Source organism: Nelusetta ayraudi, unplaced genomic scaffold, assembly GCF_046127955.1.
Source record: "Nelusetta ayraudi isolate G7.1 ecotype Tasmania unplaced genomic scaffold, CSIRO-AGI_Nayr_v1 ptg000135l, whole genome shotgun sequence".
In the NCBI taxonomy this organism is placed as follows: Eukaryota; Metazoa; Chordata; class Actinopteri; order Tetraodontiformes; family Monacanthidae; genus Nelusetta; species Nelusetta ayraudi.
Genome location: NW_027466185.1, coordinates 3,610,001 through 3,627,500, shown reverse-complemented (window position 1 = coordinate 3,627,500; position 17,500 = coordinate 3,610,001). Strand labels below are relative to the sequence as shown.

Sequence of the window (17,500 nt, the reverse complement as noted above, 5' to 3'; positions counted from 1 at the left end):
ACAGTTTGTCTTGTGATTTCCTCACAAAGTTGCACGTGGAAACAGCACCCCTGCCGGGACAAAAAGCTTACGGCACCTGGTATTCCCAGGCGGTCTCCCATCCAAGTACAAACCAGGCCCGACCCTGCTTAGCTTCCGAGATCAGACGAGATCGGGCGTTCTCAGGGTGGTATGGCCGTAAGCGAGAGATGCTGTTTCAAACAGGCCTTATAAACCTGCAGCATGGAGGAAGTGCACCTTGCCTATGAAGCCGTGCATGTGGTGTTCATTTATTCATTCATTCATTCATTCATTTAGTTAGTTAGTTAGTTTGTGAGTTTGTTTAAATGAACCGCCAGCAAAAAACAGTTTGTCTTGTGATTTCCTCATAAAGTTGCACGTGGAAACAGCACCCCCTGCCGGGACAAAAAGCTTACGGCACCTGGTATTCCCAGGCGGTCTCCCATCCAAGTACTAACCAGGCCCGACCCTGCTTAGCTTCCGAGATCAGACGAGATCGGGCGTTCTCAGGGTGGTATGGCCGTAAGCGAGAGACGCTGTTGCAAACAGGCCTTATAAACCTGCAGCATGGAGGAAGTGCACCTTGCCTATGAAGCCGTGCATGTGGTGTTCATTTATTCATTCATTCATTCATTCATTTAGTTAGTTAGTTACTTTGTGAGTTTGTTTAAATGAACCGGCAGCAAAAAACAGTTTGTCTTGTGATTTCCTCATAAAGTTGCACGTGGAAACAGCACCCCCTGCCGGGACAAATAGCTTACAGCACCTGGTATTCCCAGGCGGTCTCCCATCCAAGTACTAACCAGGCCCGACCCTGCTTAGCTTCCGAGATCAGACGAGATCGGGCGTTCTCAGGGTGGTATGGCCGTAAGCGAGAGACGCTGTTGCAAACAGGCCTTATAAACCTGCAGCATGGAGGAAGTGCACCTTGCCTATGAAGCCGTGCATGTGGTGTTCATTTATTCATTCATTCATTCATTCATTTAGTTAGTTAGTTAGTTAGTTTGTGAGTTTGTTTAAATTAACTCCCAGCAAAAAACAGTTTGTCTTGTGATTTCCTCATAAAGTTGCACGTGGAAACAGCACCCCCTGCCGGGACAAAAAGCTTACGGCACCTGGTATTCCCAGGCGGTCTCCCATCCAAGTACTAACCAGGCCCGACCCTGCTTAGCTTCCGAGATCAGACGAGATCGGGCGTTCTCAGGGTGGTATGGCCGTAAGCGAGAGACGCTGTTGCAAACAGGCCTTATAAACCTGCAGCATGGAGGAAGTGCACCTTGCCTATGAAGCCGTGCATGTGGTGTTCATTTATTCATTCATTCATTCATTCATTTAGTTAGTTAGTTACTTTGTGAGTTTGTTTAAATGAACCGGCAGCAAAAAACAGTTTGTCTTGTGATTTCCTCATAAAGTTGCACGTGGAAACAGCACCCCCTGCCGGGACAAAACGCTTACGGCACCTGGTATTCCCAGGCGGTCTCCCATCCAAGTACTAACCAGGCCCGACCCTGCTTAGCTTCCGAGATCAGACGAGATCGGGCGTTCTCAGGGTGGTATGGCCGTAAGCGAGAGACGCTGTTGCAAACAGGCCTTATAAACCTGCAGCATGGAGGAAGTGCACCTTGCCTATGAAGCCGTGCATGTGGTGTTCATTTATTCATTCATTCATTCATTCATTTAGTTAGTTAGTTAGTTAGTTTGTGAGTTTGTTTAAATGAACCGGCAGCAAAAAACAGTTTGTCTTGTGATTTCCTCACAAAGTTGCACGTGGAAACAGCACCCCTGCCGGGACAAAAAGCTTACGGCACCTGGTATTCCCAGGCGGTCTCCCATCCAAGTACAAACCAGGCCCGACCCTGCTTAGCTTCCGAGATCAGACGAGATCGGGCGTTCTCAGGGTGGTATGGCCGTAAGCGAGAGATGCTGTTTCAAACAGGCCTTATAAACCTGCAGCATGGAGGAAGTGCACCTTGCCTATGAAGCCGTGCATGTGGTGTTCATTTATTCATTCATTCATTTAGTTAGTTAGTTAGTTTGTGAGTTAGTTTGTGAGTTTGTTTAAATGAACCGGCAGCAAAAAACAGTTTTTCTTGTGATTTCCTCATAAAGTTGCACGTGGAAACAGCACCCCCTGCCGGGACAAAAAGCTTACGGCACCTGGTATTCCCAGGCGGCCTCCCATCCAAGTACTAACCAGGCCCGACCCTGCTTAGCTTCCGAGATCAGACGAGATCGGGCGTTCTCAGGGTGGTATGGCCGTAAGCGAGAGACGCTGTTGCAAACAGGCCTTATAAACCTGCAGCATGGAGGAAGTGCACCTTGCCTATGAAGCCGTGCATGTGGTCTTCATTTATTCATTCATTCATTCATTCATTTAGTTAGTTAGTTAGTTAGTTTGTGAGTTTGTTTAAATTAACTCCCAGCAAAAAACAGTTTGTCTTGTGATTTCCTCATAAAGTTGCACGTGGAAACAGCACCCCCTGCCGGGACAAAAAGCTTACGGCACCTGGTATTCCCAGGCGGTCTCCCATCCAAGTACTAACCAGGCCCGACCCTGCTTAGCTTCCGAGATCAGACGAGATCGGGCGTTCTCAGGGTGGTATGGCCGTAAGCGAGAGACGCTGTTGCAAACAGGCCTTATAAACCTGCAGCATGGAGGAAGTGCACCTTGCCTATGAAGCCGTGCATGTGGTGTTCATTTATTCATTCATTCATTCATTCATTTAGTTAGTTAGTTACTTTGTGAGTTTGTTTAAATGAACCGGCAGCAAAAAACAGTTTGTCTTGTGATTTCCTCACAAAGTTGCACGTGGAAACAGCACCCCTGCCGGGACAAAAAGCTTACGGCACCTGGTATTCCCAGGCGGTCTCCCATCCAAGTACAAACCAGGCCCGACCCTGCTTAGCTTCCGAGATCAGACGAGATCGGGCGTTCTCAGGGTGGTATGGCCGTAAGCGAGAGATGCTGTTTCAAACAGGCCTTATAAACCTGCAGCATGGAGGAAGTGCACCTTGCCTATGAAGCCGTGCATGTGGTGTTCATTTATTCATTCATTCATTCATTCATTTAGTTAGTTAGTTAGTTTGTGAGTTTGTTTAAATGAACCGCCAGCAAAAAACAGTTTGTCTTGTGATTTCCTCATAAAGTTGCACGTGGAAACAGCACCCCCTGCCGGGACAAAAAGCTTACGGCACCTGGTATTCCCAGGCGGTCTCCCATCCAAGTACTAACCAGGCCCGACCCTGCTTAGCTTCCGAGATCAGACGAGATCGGGCGTTCTCAGGGTGGTATGGCCGTAAGCGAGAGACGCTGTTGCAAACAGGCCTTATAAACCTGCAGCATGGAGGAAGTGCACCTTGCCTATGAAGCCGTGCATGTGGTGTTCATTTATTCATTCATTCATTCATTCATTTAGTTAGTTAGTTACTTTGTGAGTTTGTTTAAATGAACCGGCAGCAAAAAACAGTTTGTCTTGTGATTTCCTCATAAAGTTGCACGTGGAAACAGCACCCCCTGCCGGGACAAATAGCTTACAGCACCTGGTATTCCCAGGCGGTCTCCCATCCAAGTACTAACCAGGCCCGACCCTGCTTAGCTTCCGAGATCAGACGAGATCGGGCGTTCTCAGGGTGGTATGGCCGTAAGCGAGAGACGCTGTTGCAAACAGGCCTTATAAACCTGCAGCATGGAGGAAGTGCACCTTGCCTATGAAGCCGTGCATGTGGTGTTCATTTATTCATTCATTCATTCATTCATTTAGTTAGTTAGTTAGTTAGTTTGTGAGTTTGTTTAAATTAACTCCCAGCAAAAAACAGTTTGTCTTGTGATTTCCTCATAAAGTTGCACGTGGAAACAGCACCCCCTGCCGGGACAAAAAGCTTACGGCACCTGGTATTCCCAGGCGGTCTCCCATCCAAGTACTAACCAGGCCCGACCCTGCTTAGCTTCCGAGATCAGACGAGATCGGGCGTTCTCAGGGTGGTATGGCCGTAAGCGAGAGACGCTGTTGCAAACAGGCCTTATAAACCTGCAGCATGGAGGAAGTGCACCTTGCCTATGAAGCCGTGCATGTGGTGTTCATTTATTCATTCATTCATTCATTCATTTAGTTAGTTAGTTACTTTGTGAGTTTGTTTAAATGAACCGGCAGCAAAAAACAGTTTGTCTTGTGATTTCCTCATAAAGTTGCACGTGGAAACAGCACCCCCTGCCGGGACAAAAAGCTTACGGCACCTGGTATTCCCAGGCGGTCTCCCATCCAAGTACTAACCAGGCCCGACCCTGCTTAGCTTCCGAGATCAGACGAGATCGGGCGTTCTCAGGGTGGTATGGCCGTAAGCGAGAGACGCTGTTGCAAACAGGCCTTATAAACCTGCAGCATGGAGGAAGTGCACCTTGCCTATGAAGCCGTGCATGTGGTGTTCATTTATTCATTCATTCATTCATTCATTTAGTTAGTTAGTTAGTTAGTTTGTGAGTTTGTTTAAATGAACCGGCAGCAAAAAACAGTTTGTCTTGTGATTTCCTCACAAAGTTGCACGTGGAAACAGCACCCCTGCCGGGACAAAAAGCTTACGGCACCTGGTATTCCCAGGCGGTCTCCCATCCAAGTACAAACCAGGCCCGACCCTGCTTAGCTTCCGAGATCAGACGAGATCGGGCGTTCTCAGGGTGGTATGGCCGTAAGCGAGAGATGCTGTTTCAAACAGGCCTTATAAACCTGCAGCATGGAGGAAGTGCACCTTGCCTATGAAGCCGTGCATGTGGTGTTCATTTATTCATTCATTCATTTAGTTAGTTAGTTAGTTTGTGAGTTAGTTTGTGAGTTTGTTTAAATGAACCGGCAGCAAAAAACAGTTTTTCTTGTGATTTCCTCATAAAGTTGCACGTGGAAACAGCACCCCCTGCCGGGACAAAAAGCTTACGGCACCTGGTATTCCCAGGCGGCCTCCCATCCAAGTACTAACCAGGCCCGACCCTGCTTAGCTTCCGAGATCAGACGAGATCGGGCGTTCTCAGGGTGGTATGGCCGTAAGCGAGAGACGCTGTTGCAAACAGGCCTTATAAACCTGCAGCATGGAGGAAGTGCACCTTGCCTATGAAGCCGTGCATGTGGTCTTCATTTATTCATTCATTCATTCATTCATTTAGTTAGTTAGTTAGTTAGTTTGTGAGTTTGTTTAAATTAACTCCCAGCAAAAAACAGTTTGTCTTGTGATTTCCTCATAAAGTTGCACGTGGAAACAGCACCCCCTGCCGGGACAAAAAGCTTACGGCACCTGGTATTCCCAGGCGGTCTCCCATCCAAGTACTAACCAGGCCCGACCCTGCTTAGCTTCCGAGATCAGACGAGATCGGGCGTTCTCAGGGTGGTATGGCCGTAAGCGAGAGATGCTGTTGCAAACAGGCCTTATAAACCTGCAGCATGGAGGAAGTGCACCTTGCCTATGAAGCCGTGCATGTGGTGTTCATTTATTCATTCATTCATTCATTCATTTAGTTAGTTAGTTAGTTAGTTTGTGAGTTTGTTTAAATGAACCGGCAGCAAAAAACAGTTTGTTTTGTGATTTCCTCATAAAGTTGCACGTGGAAACAGCACCCCCTGCAGGGACAAAAAGCTTACGGCACCTGGTATTCCCAGGCGGTCTCCCATCCAAGTACTAACCAGGCCCGACCCTGCTTAGCTTCCGAGATCAGACGAGATCGGGCGTTCTCAGGGTGGTATGGCCGTAAGCGAGAGACGCTGTTGCAAACAGGCCTTATAAACCTGCAGCATGGAGGAAGTGCACCTTGCCTATGAAGCCGTGCATGTGGTGTTCATTTATTCATTCATTCATTCATTCATTTAGTTAGTTAGTTACTTTGTGAGTTTGTTTAAATGAACCGGCAGCAAAAAACAGTTTGTCTTGTGATTTCCTCATAAAGTTGCACGTGGAAACAGCACCCCCTGCCGGGACAAAAAGCTTACGGCACCTGGTATTCCCAGGCGGTCTCCCATCCAAGTACTAACCAGGCCCGACCCTGCTTAGCTTCCGAGATCAGACGAGATCGGGCGTTCTCAGGGTGGTATGGCCGTAAGCGAGAGACGCTGTTGCAAACAGGCCTTATAAACCTGCAGCATGGAGGAAGTGCACCTTGCCTATGAAGCCGTGCATGTGGTGTTCATTTATTCATTCATTCATTCATTCATTTAGTTAGTTAGTTAGTTAGTTAGTTTGTGAGTTTGTTTAAATGAACCGCCAGCAAAAAACAGTTTGTCTTGTGATTTCCTCATAAAGTTGCACGTGGAAACAGCACCCCCTGCCGGGACAAAAAGCTTACGGCACCTGGTATTCCCAGGCGGTCTCCCATCCAAGTACTAACCAGGCCCGACCCTGCTTAGCTTCCGAGATCAGACGAGATCGGGCGTTCTCAGGGTGGTATGGCCGTAAGCGAGAGACGCTGTTGCAAACAGGCCTTATAAACCTGCAGCATGGAGGAAGTGCACCTTGCCTATGAAGCCGTGCATGTGGTGTTCATTTATTCATTCATTCATTCATTCATTTAGTTAGTTAGTTAGTTAGTTTGTGAGTTTGTTTATATGAACCGCCAGCAAAAAACAGTTTGTCTTGTGATTTCCTCATAAAGTTGCACGTGGAAACAGCACCCCCTGGCGGGACAAAAAGCTTACGACACCTGGTATTCCCAGGCGGCCTCCCATCCAAGTACTAACCAGGCCCGACCCTGCTTAGCTTCCGAGATCAGACGAGATCGGGCGTTCTCAGGGTGGTATGGCCGTAACCGAGAGACGCTGTTGCAAACAGGCCTTATAAACCTGCAGCATGGAGGAAGTGCACCTTGCCTATGAAGCCGTGCATGTGGTGTTCATTTATTCATTCATTCATTTAGTTAGTTAGTTAGTTAGTTAGTTTGTGAGTTTGTTTAAATGAACCGCCAGCAAAAAACAGTTTGTCTTGTGATTTCCTCATAAAGTTGCACGTGGAAACAGCACCCCCTGCCGGGACAAAAAGCTTACGGCACCTGGTATTCCCAGGCGGTCTCCCATCCAAGTACTAACCAGGCCCGACCCTGCTTAGCTTTCGAGATCAGACGAGATCGGGCGTTCTCAGGGTGGTATGGCCGTAAGCGAGAGACGCTGTTGCAAACAGGCCTTATAAACCTGCAGCATGGAGGAAGTGCACCTTGCCTATGAAGCCGTGCATGTGGTGTTCATTTATTCATTCATTCATTCATTCATTTAGTTAGTTAGTTAGTTAGTTAGTTTGTGAGTTTGTTTAAATGAACCGCCAGCAAAAAACAGTTTGTCTTGTGATTTCCTCATAAAGTTGCACGTGGAAACAGCACCCCCTGCCGGGACAAAAAGCTTACGGCACCTGGTATTCCCAGGCGGTCTCCCATCCAAGTACTAACCAGGCCCGACCCTGCTTAGCTTCCGAGATCAGACGAGATCGGGCGTTCTCAGGGTGGTATGGCCGTAAGCGAGAGACGCTGTTGCAAACAGGCCTTATAAACCTGCAGCATGGAGGAAGTGCACCTTGCCTATGAAGCCGTGCATGTGGTGTTCATTTATTCATTCATTCATTCATTCATTTAGTTAGTTAGTTAGTTAGTTTGTGAGTTTGTTTAAATGAACCGGCAGCAAAAAACAGTTTGTCTTGTGATTTCCTCACAAAGTTGCACGTGGAAACAGCACCCCTGCCGGGACAAAAAGCTTACGGCACCTGGTATTCCCAGGCGGTCTCCCATCCAAGTACTAACCAGGCCCGACCCTGCTTAGCTTCCGAGATCAGACGAGATCGGGCGTTCTCAGGGTGGTATGGCCGTAAGCGAGAGACGCTGTTGCAAACAGGCCTTATAAACCTGCAGCATGGAGGAAGTGCACCTTGCCTATGAAGCCGTGCATGTGGTGTTCATTTATTCATTCATTCATTCATTCATTTAGTTAGTTAGTTACTTTGTGAGTTTGTTTAAATGAACCGGCAGCAAAAAACAGTTTGTCTTGTGATTTCCTCATAAAGTTGCACGTGGAAACAGCACCCCCTGCCGGGACAAATAGCTTACAGCACCTGGTATTCCCAGGCGGTCTCCCATCCAAGTACTAACCAGGCCCGACCCTGCTTAGCTTCCGAGATCAGACGAGATCGGGCGTTCTCAGGGTGGTATGGCCGTAAGCGAGAGACGCTGTTGCAAACAGGCCTTATAAACCTGCAGCATGGAGGAAGTGCACCTTGCCTATGAAGCCGTGCATGTGGTGTTCATTTATTCATTCATTCATTCATTCATTTAGTTAGTTAGTTAGTTAGTTTGTGAGTTTGTTTAAATTAACTCCCAGCAAAAAACAGTTTGTCTTGTGATTTCCTCATAAAGTTGCACGTGGAAACAGCACCCCCTGCCGGGACAAAAAGCTTACGGCACCTGGTATTCCCAGGCGGTCTCCCATCCAAGTACTAACCAGGCCCGACCCTGCTTAGCTTCCGAGATCAGACGAGATCGGGCGTTCTCAGGGTGGTATGGCCGTAAGCGAGAGACGCTGTTGCAAACAGGCCTTATAAACCTGCAGCATGGAGGAAGTGCACCTTGCCTATGAAGCCGTGCATGTGGTGTTCATTTATTCATTCATTCATTCATTCATTTAGTTAGTTAGTTACTTTGTGAGTTTGTTTAAATGAACCGGCAGCAAAAAACAGTTTGTCTTGTGATTTCCTCACAAAGTTGCACGTGGAAACAGCACCCCTGCCGGGACAAAAAGCTTACGGCACCTGGTATTCCCAGGCGGTCTCCCATCCAAGTACAAACCAGGCCCGACCCTGCTTAGCTTCCGAGATCAGACGAGATCGGGCGTTCTCAGGGTGGTATGGCCGTAAGCGAGAGATGCTGTTTCAAACAGGCCTTATAAACCTGCAGCATGGAGGAAGTGCACCTTGCCTATGAAGCCGTGCATGTGGTGTTCATTTATTCATTCATTCATTTAGTTAGTTAGTTAGTTTGTGAGTTAGTTTGTGAGTTTGTTTAAATGAACCGGCAGCAAAAAACAGTTTTTCTTGTGATTTCCTCATAAAGTTGCACGTGGAAACAGCACCCCCTGCCGGGACAAAAAGCTTACGGCACCTGGTATTCCCAGGCGGCCTCCCATCCAAGTACTAACCAGGCCCGACCCTGCTTAGCTTCCGAGATCAGACGAGATCGGGCGTTCTCAGGGTGGTATGGCCGTAAGCGAGAGACGCTGTTGCAAACAGGCCTTATAAACCTGCAGCATGGAGGAAGTGCACCTTGCCTATGAAGCCGTGCATGTGGTCTTCATTTATTCATTCATTCATTCATTCATTTAGTTAGTTAGTTAGTTAGTTTGTGAGTTTGTTTAAATTAACTCCCAGCAAAAAACAGTTTGTCTTGTGATTTCCTCATAAAGTTGCACGTGGAAACAGCACCCCCTGCCGGGACAAAAAGCTTACGGCACCTGGTATTCCCAGGCGGTCTCCCATCCAAGTACTAACCAGGCCCGACCCTGCTTAGCTTCCGAGATCAGACGAGATCGGGCGTTCTCAGGGTGGTATGGCCGTAAGCGAGAGACGCTGTTGCAAACAGGCCTTATAAACCTGCAGCATGGAGGAAGTGCACCTTGCCTATGAAGCCGTGCATGTGGTGTTCATTTATTCATTCATTCATTCATTCATTTAGTTAGTTAGTTAGTTAGTTTGTGAGTTTGTTTAAATGAACCGGCAGCAAAAAACAGTTTGTTTTGTGATTTCCTCATAAAGTTGCACGTGGAAACAGCACCCCCTGCAGGGACAAAAAGCTTACGGCACCTGGTATTCCCAGGCGGTCTCCCATCCAAGTACTAACCAGGCCCGACCCTGCTTAGCTTCCGAGATCAGACGAGATCGGGCGTTCTCAGGGTGGTATGGCCGTAAGCGAGAGACGCTGTTGCAAACAGGCCTTATAAACCTGCAGCATGGAGGAAGTGCACCTTGCCTATGAAGCCGTGCATGTGGTGTTCATTTATTCATTCATTCATTCATTCATTTAGTTAGTTAGTTACTTTGTGAGTTTGTTTAAATGAACCGGCAGCAAAAAACAGTTTGTCTTGTGATTTCCTCATAAAGTTGCACGTGGAAACAGCACCCCCTGCCGGGACAAAAAGCTTACGGCACCTGGTATTCCCAGGCGGTCTCCCATCCAAGTACTAACCAGGCCCGACCCTGCTTAGCTTCCGAGATCAGACGAGATCGGGCGTTCTCAGGGTGGTATGGCCGTAAGCGAGAGACGCTGTTGCAAACAGGCCTTATAAACCTGCAGCATGGAGGAAGTGCACCTTGCCTATGAAGCCGTGCATGTGGTGTTCATTTATTCATTCATTCATTCATTCATTTAGTTAGTTAGTTAGTTAGTTAGTTTGTGAGTTTGTTTAAATGAACCGCCAGCAAAAAACAGTTTGTCTTGTGATTTCCTCATAAAGTTGCACGTGGAAACAGCACCCCCTGCCGGGACAAAAAGCTTACGGCACCTGGTATTCCCAGGCGGTCTCCCATCCAAGTACTAACCAGGCCCGACCCTGCTTAGCTTCCGAGATCAGACGAGATCGGGCGTTCTCAGGGTGGTATGGCCGTAAGCGAGAGACGCTGTTGCAAACAGGCCTTATAAACCTGCAGCATGGAGGAAGTGCACCTTGCCTATGAAGCCGTGCATGTGGTGTTCATTTATTCATTCATTCATTCATTCATTTAGTTAGTTAGTTAGTTAGTTTGTGAGTTTGTTTAAATGAACCGGCAGCAAAAAACAGTTTGTTTTGTGATTTCCTCATAAAGTTGCACGTGGAAACAGCACCCCCTGCAGGGACAAAAAGCTTACGGCACCTGGTATTCCCAGGCGGTCTCCCATCCAAGTACTAACCAGGCCCGACCCTGCTTAGCTTCCGAGATCAGACGAGATCGGGCGTTCTCAGGGTGGTATGGCCGTAAGCGAGAGACGCTGTTGCAAACAGGCCTTATAAACCTGCAGCATGGAGGAAGTGCACCTTGCCTATGAAGCCGTGCATGTGGTGTTCATTTATTCATTCATTCATTCATTCATTTAGTTAGTTAGTTACTTTGTGAGTTTGTTTAAATGAACCGGCAGCAAAAAACAGTTTGTCTTGTGATTTCCTCATAAAGTTGCACGTGGAAACAGCACCCCCTGCCGGGACAAAAAGCTTACGGCACCTGGTATTCCCAGGCGGTCTCCCATCCAAGTACTAACCAGGCCCGACCCTGCTTAGCTTCCGAGATCAGACGAGATCGGGCGTTCTCAGGGTGGTATGGCCGTAAGCGAGAGACACTGTTGCAAACAGGCCTTATAAACCTGCAGCATGGAGGAAGTGCACCTTGCCTATGAAGCCGTGCATGTGGTGTTCATTTATTCATTCATTCATTCATTCATTTAGTTAGTTAGTTAGTTAGTTAGTTTGTGAGTTTGTTTAAATGAACCGCCAGCAAAAAACAGTTTGTCTTGTGATTTCCTCATAAAGTTGCACGTGGAAACAGCACCCCCTGCCGGGACAAAAAGCTTACGGCACCTGGTATTCCCAGGCGGTCTCCCATCCAAGTACTAACCAGGCCCGACCCTGCTTAGCTTCCGAGATCAGACGAGATCGGGCGTTCTCAGGGTGGTATGGCCGTAAGCGAGAGACGCTGTTGCAAACAGGCCTTATAAACCTGCAGCATGGAGGAAGTGCACCTTGCCTATGAAGCCGTGCATGTGGTGTTCATTTATTCATTCATTCATTCATTCATTTAGTTAGTTAGTTAGTTAGTTTGTGAGTTTGTTTAAATGAACCGCCAGCAAAAAACAGTTTGTCTTGTGATTTCCTCACAAAGTTGCACGTGGAAACAGCACCCCTGCCGGGACAAACAGCTTACGGCACCTGGTATTCCCAGGCGGTCTCCCATCCAAGTACAAACCAGGCCCGACCCTGCTTAGCTTCCGAGATCAGACGAGATCGGGCGTTCTCAGGGTGGTATGGCCGTAAGCGAGAGATGCTGTTTCAAACAGGCCTTATAAACCTGCAGCATGGAGGAAGTGCACCTTGCCTATGAAGCCGTGCATGTGGTGTTCATTTATTCATTCATTCATTTAGTTAGTTAGTTAGTTTGTGAGTTAGTTTGTGAGTTTGTTTAAATGAACCGGCAGCAAAAAACAGTTTTTCTTGTGATTTCCTCATAAAGTTGCACGTGGAAACAGCACCCCCTGGCGGGACAAAAAGCTTACGACACCTGGTATTCCCAGGCGGCCTCCCATCCAAGTACTAACCAGGCCCGACCCTGCTTAGCTTCCGAGATCAGACGAGATCGGGCGTTCTCAGGGTGGTATGGCCGTAAGCGAGAGACGCTGTTGCAAACAGGCCTTATAAACCTGCAGCATGGAGGAAGTGCACCTTGCCTATGAAGCCGTGCATGTGGTGTTCATTTATTCATTCATTCATTTAGTTAGTTAGTTAGTTAGTTAGTTAGTGAGTTTGTTTAAATGAACCGGCAGCAAAAAACAGTTTGTCTTGTGATTTCCTCATAAAGTTGCACGTGGAAACAGCACCCCCTGCCGGGACAAAAAGCTTAGGGCACCTGGTATTCCCAGGCGGTCTCCCATCCAAGTACTAACCAGGCCCGACCCTGCTTAGCTTCCGAGATCAGACGAGATCGGGCGTTCTCAGGGTGGTATGGCCGTAAGCGAGAGACGCTGTTGCAAACAGGCCTTATAAACCTGCAGCATGGAGGAAGTGCACCTTGCCTATGAAGCCGTGCATGTGGTGTTCATTTATTCATTCATTCATTCATTCATTTAGTTAGTTAGTTAGTTAGTTTGTGAGTTTGTTTAAATGAACCGGCAGCAAAAAACAGTTTGTCTTGTGATTTCCTCATAAAGTTGCACGTGGAAACAGCACCCCCTGCAGGGACAAAAAGCTTACGGCACCTGGTATTCCCAGGCGGTCTCCCATCCAAGTACTAACCAGGCCCGACCCTGCTTAGCTTCCGAGATCAGACGAGATCGGGCGTTCTCAGGGTGGTATGGCCGTAAGCGAGAGACGCTGTTGCAAACAGGCCTTATAAACCTGCAGCATGGAGGAAGTGCACCTTGCCTATGAAGCCGTGCATGTGGTGTTCATTTATTCATTCATTCATTCATTCATTTAGTTAGTTAGTTACTTTGTGAGTTTGTTTAAATGAACCGGCAGCAAAAAACAGTTTGTCTTGTGATTTCCTCATAAAGTTGCACGTGGAAACAGCAACCCCTGCCGGGACAAAAAGCTTACGGCACCTGGTATTCCCAGGCGGTCTCCCATCCAAGTACTAACCAGGCCCGACCCTGCTTAGCTTCCGAGATCAGACGAGATCGGGCGTTCTCAGGGTGGTATGGCCGTAAGCGAGAGACGCTGTTTCAAACAGGCCTTATAAACCTGCAGCATGTAGGAAGTGCCCCTTGCCTATGAAGCCGTGCATGTGGTGTTCATTTATTCATTCATTCATTTAGTTACTTAGTTAGTTAGTTAGTTTGTGAGTTTGTTTAAATGAACCGGCAGCAAAAAACAGTTTGTCTTGTGATTTCCTCACAAAGTTGTACGTGGAAACAGCACCCCTGCCGGGACAAAAAGCTTACGGCACCTGGTATTCCCAGGCGGTCTCCCATCCAAGTACTAACCAGGCCCGACCCTGCTTAGCTTCCGAGATCAGACGAGATCGGGCGTTCTCAGGGTGGTATGGCCGTAAGCGAGAGACGCTGTTGCAAACAGGCCTTATAAACCTGCAGCATGGAGGAAGTGCACCTTGCCTATGAAGCCGTGCATGTGGTCTTCATTTATTCATTCATTCATTTAGTTAGTTAGTTAGTTTGTGAGTTAGTTTGTTTAAATGAACCGGCAGCAAAAAACAGTTTGTCTTGTGATTTCCTCATAAAGTTGCACGTGGAAACAGCACCCCCTGCCGGGACAAAAAGCTTACGGCACCTGGTATTCCCAGGCGGTCTCCCATCCAAGTACTAACCAGGCCCGACCCTGCTTAGCTTCCGAGATCAGACGAGATCGGGCGTTCTCAGGGTGGTATGGCCGTAAGCGAGAGACGCTGTTGCAAACAGGCCTTATAAACCTGCAGCATGGAGGAAGTGCACCTTGCCTATGAAGCTGTGCATGTGGTGTTCATTTATTCATTTATTCATTCATTCATTTAGTTACTTAGTTAGTTAGTTAGTTTGTGAGTTTGTTTAAATGAACTGGCAGCAAAAAACAGTTTGTCTTGTGATTTCCTCATAAAGTTGCACGTGGAAACAGCACCCCCTGCCGGGACAAAAAGCTTACGGCACCTGGTATTCCCAGGCGGTCTCCCATCCAAGTACTAACCAGGCCCGACCCTGCTTAGCTTCCGAGATCAGACGAGATCGGGCGTTCTCAGGGTGGTATGGCCGTAAGCGAGAGACGCTGTTGCAAACAGGCCTTATAAACCTGCAGCATGGAGGAAGTGCACCTTGCCTATGAAGCCGTGCATGTGGTGTTCATTTATTCATTCATTCATTCATTCATTTAGTTAGTTAGTTAGTTAGTTTGTGAGTTTGTTTAAATGAACCGCCAGCAAAAAACAGTTTGTCTTGTGATTTCCTCACAAAGTTGCACGTGGAAACAGCACCCCTGCCGGGACAAAAAGCTTACGGCACCTGGTATTCCCAGGCGGTCTCCCATCCAAGTACAAACCAGGCCCGACCCTGCTTAGCTTCCGAGATCAGACGAGATCGGGCGTTCTCAGGGTGGTATGGCCGTAAGCGAGAGACGCTGTTTCAAACAGGCCTTATAAACCTGCAGCATGTAGGAAGTGCACCTTGCCTATGAAGCCGTGCATGTGGTGTTCATTTATTCATTCATTCATTTAGTTACTTAGTTAGTTAGTTAGTTTGTGAGTTTGTTTAAATGAACCGGCAGCAAAAAACAGTTTGTCTTGTGATTTCCTCACAAAGTTGTACGTGGAAACAGCACCCCTGCCGGGACAAAAAGCTTACGGCACCTGGTATTCCCAGGCGGTCTCCCATCCAAGTACTAACCAGGCCCGACCCTGCTTAGCTTCCGAGATCAGACGAGATCGGGCGTTCTCAGGGTGGTATGGCCGTAAGCGAGAGACGCTGTTGCAAACAGGCCTTATAAACCTGCAGCATGGAGGAAGTGCACCTTGCCTATGAAGCCGTGCATGTGGTCTTCATTTATTCATTCATTCATTTAGTTAGTTAGTTAGTTTGTGAGTTAGTTTGTTTAAATGAACCGGCAGCAAAAAACAGTTTGTCTTGTGATTTCCTCATAAAGTTGCACGTGGAAACAGCACCCCCTGCCGGGACAAAAAGGTTACGGCACCTGGTATTCCCAGGCGGTCTCCCATCCAAGTACTAACCAGGCCTGACCCTGCTTAGCTTCCGAGATCAGACGAGATCGGGCGTTCTCAGGGTGGTATGGCCGTAAGCGAGAGACGCTGTTGCAAACAGGCCTTATAAACCTGCAGCATGGTGGAAGTGCACCTTGCCTATGAAGCCGTGCATGTGGTGTTCATTTATTCATTCATTCATTTAGTTACTTAGTTAGTTAGTTAGTTTGTGAGTTTGTTTAAATGAACCGGCAGCAAAAAACAGTTTGTCTTGTGATTTCCTCATAAAGTTGCACGTGGAAACAGCACCCCCTGCCGGGACAAAAAGCTTACGGCACCTGGTATTCCCAGGCGGTCTCCCATCCAAGTACTAACCAGGCCCGACCCTGCTTAGCTTCCGAGATCAGACGAGATTGGGCTTTCTCAGGGTGGTATGGCCGTAAGCGAGAGACGCTGTTGCAAACAGGCCTTATAAACCTGCAGCATGGAGGAAGTGCACCTTGCCTATGAAGCCGTGCATGTGGTGTTCATTTATTCATTCATTCATTCATTCATTTAGTTAGTTAGTTAGTTAGTTTGTGAGTTTGTTTAAATGAACCGCCAGCAAAAAACAGTTTGTCTTGTGATTTCCTCACAAAGTTGCACGTGGAAACAGCACCCCTGCCGGGACAAAAAGCTTACGGCACCTGGTATTCCCAGGCGGTCTCCCATCCAAGTACTAACCAGGCCCGACCCTGCTTAGCTTCCGAGATCAGACGAGATCGGGCGTTCTCAGGGTGGTATGGCCGTAAGCGAGAGACGCTGTTGCAAACAGGCCTTATAAACCTGCAGCATGGAGGAAGTGCACCTTGCCTATGAAGCCGTGCATGTGGTGTTCATTTATTCATTCATTCATTCATTCATTTAGTTAGTTAGTTAGTTAGTTTGTGAGTTTGTTTAAATGAACCGGCAGCAAAAAACAGTTTGTCTTGTGATTTCCTCATAAAGTTGCACATGGAAACAGCACCCCCTGCCGGGACAAAATGCTTACGGCACCTGGTATTCCCAGGCGGTCTCCCATCCAAGTACTAACCAGGCCCGACCCTGCTTAGCTTCCGAGATCAGACGAGATCGGGCGTTCTCAGGGTGGTATGGCCGTAAGCGAGAGACGCTGTTGCAAACAGGCCTTATAAACCTGCAGCATGGAGGAAGTGCACCTTGCCTATGCATGTGGTGTTCATTTATTCATTCATTCATTTAGTTAGTTAGTTAGTTTGTGAGTTTGTTTAAATGAACCGGCAGCAAAAAAAAGTTTGTCTTATGACTTCCTCACAAAGTTGCACGTGGAAACAGCACCCCCTGCCGGGACAAAAAGCTTACGGCACCTGGTATTCCCAGGCGGTCTCCCATCCAAGTACTAACCAGGCCCGACCCTGCTTAGCTTCCGAGATCAGACGAGATCGGGCGTTCTCAGGGTGGTATGGCCGTAAGCGAGAGACGCTGTTGCAAACAGGCCTTATAAACCTGCAGCATGGAGGAAGTGCACCTTGCCTATGAAGCCGTGCATGTGGTGTTCATTTATTCATTCATTCATTTAGTTAGTTAGTTAGTTAGTTTGTGAGTTTGTTTAAATGAACCGCCAGCAAAAAACAGTTTGTCTTGTGATTTCCTCACAAAGTTGCACGTGGAAACAGCACCCCTGCCGGGACAAAAAGCTTACGGCACCTGGTATTCCCAGGCGGTCTCCCATCCAAGTACTAACCAGGCCCGACCCTGCTTAGCTTCCGAGATCAGACGAGATTGGGCTTTCTCAGGGTGGTATGGCCGTAAGCGAGAGACGCTGTTGCAAACAGGCCTTATAAACCTGCAGCATGGAGGAAGTGCACCTTGCCTATGAAGCCGTGCATGTGGTGTTCATTTATTCATTCATTCATTCATTCATTTAGTTAGTTAGTTAGTTAGTTTGTGAGTTTGTTTAAATGAACCGCCAGCAAAAAACAGTTTGTCTTGTGATTTCCTCACAAAGTTGCACGTGGAAACAGCACCCCTGCCGGGACAAAAAGCTTACGGCACCTGGTATTCCCAGGCGGTCTCCCATCCAAGTACTAACCAGGCCCGACCCTGCTTAGCTTCCGAGATCAGACGAGATCGGGCG

General features: G+C 47.8%; 51 non-coding genes across 51 annotated transcripts in view; all 51 read right to left on the bottom strand.

Moving 5' to 3' along the window:
* Nucleotides 1–64: 64 nt before the first annotated feature.
* On the bottom strand, nucleotides 65–183 carry LOC142878247 (5S ribosomal RNA). Its single transcript, XR_012924523.1, has one exon. It is a non-coding gene; the product is annotated as a 5S ribosomal RNA (ribosomal RNA).
* A 226-nt stretch (nucleotides 184–409) lies between these two features.
* On the bottom strand, nucleotides 410–528 carry LOC142878650 (5S ribosomal RNA). Its single transcript, XR_012924906.1, has one exon. It is a non-coding gene; the product is annotated as a 5S ribosomal RNA (ribosomal RNA).
* Nucleotides 529–754: 226 nt separating this feature from the next.
* LOC142878165 (5S ribosomal RNA) lies at nucleotides 755–873 on the bottom strand. The gene has a single exon (XR_012924444.1). It is a non-coding gene; the product is annotated as a 5S ribosomal RNA (ribosomal RNA).
* A 230-nt stretch (nucleotides 874–1,103) lies between these two features.
* On the bottom strand, nucleotides 1,104–1,222 carry LOC142878649 (5S ribosomal RNA). Its single transcript, XR_012924905.1, has one exon. It is a non-coding gene; the product is annotated as a 5S ribosomal RNA (ribosomal RNA).
* A 226-nt stretch (nucleotides 1,223–1,448) lies between these two features.
* Nucleotides 1,449–1,567, bottom strand: LOC142878198 (5S ribosomal RNA). Its single transcript, XR_012924476.1, has one exon. It is a non-coding gene; the product is annotated as a 5S ribosomal RNA (ribosomal RNA).
* Nucleotides 1,568–1,796: 229 nt separating this feature from the next.
* LOC142878246 (5S ribosomal RNA) lies at nucleotides 1,797–1,915 on the bottom strand. The gene has a single exon (XR_012924522.1). It is a non-coding gene; the product is annotated as a 5S ribosomal RNA (ribosomal RNA).
* Nucleotides 1,916–2,145: 230 nt separating this feature from the next.
* Nucleotides 2,146–2,264, bottom strand: LOC142878278 (5S ribosomal RNA). Its single transcript, XR_012924552.1, has one exon. It is a non-coding gene; the product is annotated as a 5S ribosomal RNA (ribosomal RNA).
* A 230-nt stretch (nucleotides 2,265–2,494) lies between these two features.
* Nucleotides 2,495–2,613, bottom strand: LOC142878648 (5S ribosomal RNA). The gene has a single exon (XR_012924904.1). It is a non-coding gene; the product is annotated as a 5S ribosomal RNA (ribosomal RNA).
* A 225-nt stretch (nucleotides 2,614–2,838) lies between these two features.
* Nucleotides 2,839–2,957, bottom strand: LOC142878245 (5S ribosomal RNA). Its single transcript, XR_012924521.1, has one exon. It is a non-coding gene; the product is annotated as a 5S ribosomal RNA (ribosomal RNA).
* Nucleotides 2,958–3,183: 226 nt separating this feature from the next.
* Nucleotides 3,184–3,302, bottom strand: LOC142878647 (5S ribosomal RNA). The gene has a single exon (XR_012924903.1). It is a non-coding gene; the product is annotated as a 5S ribosomal RNA (ribosomal RNA).
* A 226-nt stretch (nucleotides 3,303–3,528) lies between these two features.
* Nucleotides 3,529–3,647, bottom strand: LOC142878164 (5S ribosomal RNA). The gene has a single exon (XR_012924443.1). It is a non-coding gene; the product is annotated as a 5S ribosomal RNA (ribosomal RNA).
* A 230-nt stretch (nucleotides 3,648–3,877) lies between these two features.
* Nucleotides 3,878–3,996, bottom strand: LOC142878646 (5S ribosomal RNA). The gene has a single exon (XR_012924902.1). It is a non-coding gene; the product is annotated as a 5S ribosomal RNA (ribosomal RNA).
* A 226-nt stretch (nucleotides 3,997–4,222) lies between these two features.
* Nucleotides 4,223–4,341, bottom strand: LOC142878645 (5S ribosomal RNA). Its single transcript, XR_012924901.1, has one exon. It is a non-coding gene; the product is annotated as a 5S ribosomal RNA (ribosomal RNA).
* A 229-nt stretch (nucleotides 4,342–4,570) lies between these two features.
* LOC142878243 (5S ribosomal RNA) lies at nucleotides 4,571–4,689 on the bottom strand. Its single transcript, XR_012924519.1, has one exon. It is a non-coding gene; the product is annotated as a 5S ribosomal RNA (ribosomal RNA).
* A 230-nt stretch (nucleotides 4,690–4,919) lies between these two features.
* Nucleotides 4,920–5,038, bottom strand: LOC142878277 (5S ribosomal RNA). Its single transcript, XR_012924551.1, has one exon. It is a non-coding gene; the product is annotated as a 5S ribosomal RNA (ribosomal RNA).
* Nucleotides 5,039–5,268: 230 nt separating this feature from the next.
* On the bottom strand, nucleotides 5,269–5,387 carry LOC142878644 (5S ribosomal RNA). The gene has a single exon (XR_012924900.1). It is a non-coding gene; the product is annotated as a 5S ribosomal RNA (ribosomal RNA).
* Nucleotides 5,388–5,617: 230 nt separating this feature from the next.
* LOC142878643 (5S ribosomal RNA) lies at nucleotides 5,618–5,736 on the bottom strand. Its single transcript, XR_012924899.1, has one exon. It is a non-coding gene; the product is annotated as a 5S ribosomal RNA (ribosomal RNA).
* A 226-nt stretch (nucleotides 5,737–5,962) lies between these two features.
* Nucleotides 5,963–6,081, bottom strand: LOC142878640 (5S ribosomal RNA). Its single transcript, XR_012924897.1, has one exon. It is a non-coding gene; the product is annotated as a 5S ribosomal RNA (ribosomal RNA).
* Nucleotides 6,082–6,315: 234 nt separating this feature from the next.
* Nucleotides 6,316–6,434, bottom strand: LOC142878639 (5S ribosomal RNA). The gene has a single exon (XR_012924896.1). It is a non-coding gene; the product is annotated as a 5S ribosomal RNA (ribosomal RNA).
* Nucleotides 6,435–6,664: 230 nt separating this feature from the next.
* On the bottom strand, nucleotides 6,665–6,783 carry LOC142878550 (5S ribosomal RNA). The gene has a single exon (XR_012924813.1). It is a non-coding gene; the product is annotated as a 5S ribosomal RNA (ribosomal RNA).
* A 226-nt stretch (nucleotides 6,784–7,009) lies between these two features.
* On the bottom strand, nucleotides 7,010–7,128 carry LOC142878314 (5S ribosomal RNA). The gene has a single exon (XR_012924587.1). It is a non-coding gene; the product is annotated as a 5S ribosomal RNA (ribosomal RNA).
* Nucleotides 7,129–7,362: 234 nt separating this feature from the next.
* On the bottom strand, nucleotides 7,363–7,481 carry LOC142878638 (5S ribosomal RNA). The gene has a single exon (XR_012924895.1). It is a non-coding gene; the product is annotated as a 5S ribosomal RNA (ribosomal RNA).
* A 229-nt stretch (nucleotides 7,482–7,710) lies between these two features.
* On the bottom strand, nucleotides 7,711–7,829 carry LOC142878637 (5S ribosomal RNA). Its single transcript, XR_012924894.1, has one exon. It is a non-coding gene; the product is annotated as a 5S ribosomal RNA (ribosomal RNA).
* Nucleotides 7,830–8,055: 226 nt separating this feature from the next.
* On the bottom strand, nucleotides 8,056–8,174 carry LOC142878163 (5S ribosomal RNA). The gene has a single exon (XR_012924442.1). It is a non-coding gene; the product is annotated as a 5S ribosomal RNA (ribosomal RNA).
* Nucleotides 8,175–8,404: 230 nt separating this feature from the next.
* Nucleotides 8,405–8,523, bottom strand: LOC142878636 (5S ribosomal RNA). The gene has a single exon (XR_012924893.1). It is a non-coding gene; the product is annotated as a 5S ribosomal RNA (ribosomal RNA).
* Nucleotides 8,524–8,748: 225 nt separating this feature from the next.
* Nucleotides 8,749–8,867, bottom strand: LOC142878242 (5S ribosomal RNA). Its single transcript, XR_012924518.1, has one exon. It is a non-coding gene; the product is annotated as a 5S ribosomal RNA (ribosomal RNA).
* Nucleotides 8,868–9,097: 230 nt separating this feature from the next.
* On the bottom strand, nucleotides 9,098–9,216 carry LOC142878276 (5S ribosomal RNA). The gene has a single exon (XR_012924550.1). It is a non-coding gene; the product is annotated as a 5S ribosomal RNA (ribosomal RNA).
* A 230-nt stretch (nucleotides 9,217–9,446) lies between these two features.
* LOC142878634 (5S ribosomal RNA) lies at nucleotides 9,447–9,565 on the bottom strand. The gene has a single exon (XR_012924890.1). It is a non-coding gene; the product is annotated as a 5S ribosomal RNA (ribosomal RNA).
* A 230-nt stretch (nucleotides 9,566–9,795) lies between these two features.
* LOC142878633 (5S ribosomal RNA) lies at nucleotides 9,796–9,914 on the bottom strand. Its single transcript, XR_012924889.1, has one exon. It is a non-coding gene; the product is annotated as a 5S ribosomal RNA (ribosomal RNA).
* A 226-nt stretch (nucleotides 9,915–10,140) lies between these two features.
* LOC142878632 (5S ribosomal RNA) lies at nucleotides 10,141–10,259 on the bottom strand. Its single transcript, XR_012924888.1, has one exon. It is a non-coding gene; the product is annotated as a 5S ribosomal RNA (ribosomal RNA).
* Nucleotides 10,260–10,493: 234 nt separating this feature from the next.
* LOC142878631 (5S ribosomal RNA) lies at nucleotides 10,494–10,612 on the bottom strand. Its single transcript, XR_012924887.1, has one exon. It is a non-coding gene; the product is annotated as a 5S ribosomal RNA (ribosomal RNA).
* A 230-nt stretch (nucleotides 10,613–10,842) lies between these two features.
* On the bottom strand, nucleotides 10,843–10,961 carry LOC142878629 (5S ribosomal RNA). Its single transcript, XR_012924886.1, has one exon. It is a non-coding gene; the product is annotated as a 5S ribosomal RNA (ribosomal RNA).
* A 226-nt stretch (nucleotides 10,962–11,187) lies between these two features.
* On the bottom strand, nucleotides 11,188–11,306 carry LOC142878627 (5S ribosomal RNA). Its single transcript, XR_012924884.1, has one exon. It is a non-coding gene; the product is annotated as a 5S ribosomal RNA (ribosomal RNA).
* A 234-nt stretch (nucleotides 11,307–11,540) lies between these two features.
* Nucleotides 11,541–11,659, bottom strand: LOC142878626 (5S ribosomal RNA). The gene has a single exon (XR_012924883.1). It is a non-coding gene; the product is annotated as a 5S ribosomal RNA (ribosomal RNA).
* Nucleotides 11,660–11,888: 229 nt separating this feature from the next.
* LOC142878241 (5S ribosomal RNA) lies at nucleotides 11,889–12,007 on the bottom strand. The gene has a single exon (XR_012924517.1). It is a non-coding gene; the product is annotated as a 5S ribosomal RNA (ribosomal RNA).
* Nucleotides 12,008–12,237: 230 nt separating this feature from the next.
* Nucleotides 12,238–12,356, bottom strand: LOC142878427 (5S ribosomal RNA). The gene has a single exon (XR_012924695.1). It is a non-coding gene; the product is annotated as a 5S ribosomal RNA (ribosomal RNA).
* Nucleotides 12,357–12,582: 226 nt separating this feature from the next.
* LOC142878483 (5S ribosomal RNA) lies at nucleotides 12,583–12,701 on the bottom strand. Its single transcript, XR_012924749.1, has one exon. It is a non-coding gene; the product is annotated as a 5S ribosomal RNA (ribosomal RNA).
* A 230-nt stretch (nucleotides 12,702–12,931) lies between these two features.
* LOC142878625 (5S ribosomal RNA) lies at nucleotides 12,932–13,050 on the bottom strand. The gene has a single exon (XR_012924882.1). It is a non-coding gene; the product is annotated as a 5S ribosomal RNA (ribosomal RNA).
* Nucleotides 13,051–13,276: 226 nt separating this feature from the next.
* On the bottom strand, nucleotides 13,277–13,395 carry LOC142878624 (5S ribosomal RNA). Its single transcript, XR_012924881.1, has one exon. It is a non-coding gene; the product is annotated as a 5S ribosomal RNA (ribosomal RNA).
* A 225-nt stretch (nucleotides 13,396–13,620) lies between these two features.
* Nucleotides 13,621–13,739, bottom strand: LOC142878613 (5S ribosomal RNA). Its single transcript, XR_012924870.1, has one exon. It is a non-coding gene; the product is annotated as a 5S ribosomal RNA (ribosomal RNA).
* A 222-nt stretch (nucleotides 13,740–13,961) lies between these two features.
* On the bottom strand, nucleotides 13,962–14,080 carry LOC142878603 (5S ribosomal RNA). The gene has a single exon (XR_012924862.1). It is a non-coding gene; the product is annotated as a 5S ribosomal RNA (ribosomal RNA).
* Nucleotides 14,081–14,314: 234 nt separating this feature from the next.
* LOC142878591 (5S ribosomal RNA) lies at nucleotides 14,315–14,433 on the bottom strand. Its single transcript, XR_012924854.1, has one exon. It is a non-coding gene; the product is annotated as a 5S ribosomal RNA (ribosomal RNA).
* A 229-nt stretch (nucleotides 14,434–14,662) lies between these two features.
* Nucleotides 14,663–14,781, bottom strand: LOC142878240 (5S ribosomal RNA). Its single transcript, XR_012924516.1, has one exon. It is a non-coding gene; the product is annotated as a 5S ribosomal RNA (ribosomal RNA).
* A 225-nt stretch (nucleotides 14,782–15,006) lies between these two features.
* Nucleotides 15,007–15,125, bottom strand: LOC142878580 (5S ribosomal RNA). The gene has a single exon (XR_012924843.1). It is a non-coding gene; the product is annotated as a 5S ribosomal RNA (ribosomal RNA).
* A 222-nt stretch (nucleotides 15,126–15,347) lies between these two features.
* On the bottom strand, nucleotides 15,348–15,466 carry LOC142878554 (5S ribosomal RNA). The gene has a single exon (XR_012924817.1). It is a non-coding gene; the product is annotated as a 5S ribosomal RNA (ribosomal RNA).
* A 226-nt stretch (nucleotides 15,467–15,692) lies between these two features.
* LOC142878563 (5S ribosomal RNA) lies at nucleotides 15,693–15,811 on the bottom strand. Its single transcript, XR_012924826.1, has one exon. It is a non-coding gene; the product is annotated as a 5S ribosomal RNA (ribosomal RNA).
* A 229-nt stretch (nucleotides 15,812–16,040) lies between these two features.
* LOC142878569 (5S ribosomal RNA) lies at nucleotides 16,041–16,159 on the bottom strand. Its single transcript, XR_012924832.1, has one exon. It is a non-coding gene; the product is annotated as a 5S ribosomal RNA (ribosomal RNA).
* A 230-nt stretch (nucleotides 16,160–16,389) lies between these two features.
* On the bottom strand, nucleotides 16,390–16,508 carry LOC142878172 (5S ribosomal RNA). Its single transcript, XR_012924451.1, has one exon. It is a non-coding gene; the product is annotated as a 5S ribosomal RNA (ribosomal RNA).
* Nucleotides 16,509–16,718: 210 nt separating this feature from the next.
* Nucleotides 16,719–16,837, bottom strand: LOC142878558 (5S ribosomal RNA). Its single transcript, XR_012924821.1, has one exon. It is a non-coding gene; the product is annotated as a 5S ribosomal RNA (ribosomal RNA).
* Nucleotides 16,838–17,058: 221 nt separating this feature from the next.
* LOC142878562 (5S ribosomal RNA) lies at nucleotides 17,059–17,177 on the bottom strand. Its single transcript, XR_012924825.1, has one exon. It is a non-coding gene; the product is annotated as a 5S ribosomal RNA (ribosomal RNA).
* A 229-nt stretch (nucleotides 17,178–17,406) lies between these two features.
* The window catches only part of LOC142878546 (5S ribosomal RNA), a 119-nt gene continuing 25 nt past the window's right edge, over nucleotides 17,407–17,500 (bottom strand). The window contains exon 1 of the ribosomal RNA XR_012924809.1: nucleotides 17,407–17,500. This exon is cut by the window's right edge and continues 25 nt beyond it. This is a non-coding gene — a ribosomal RNA (5S ribosomal RNA).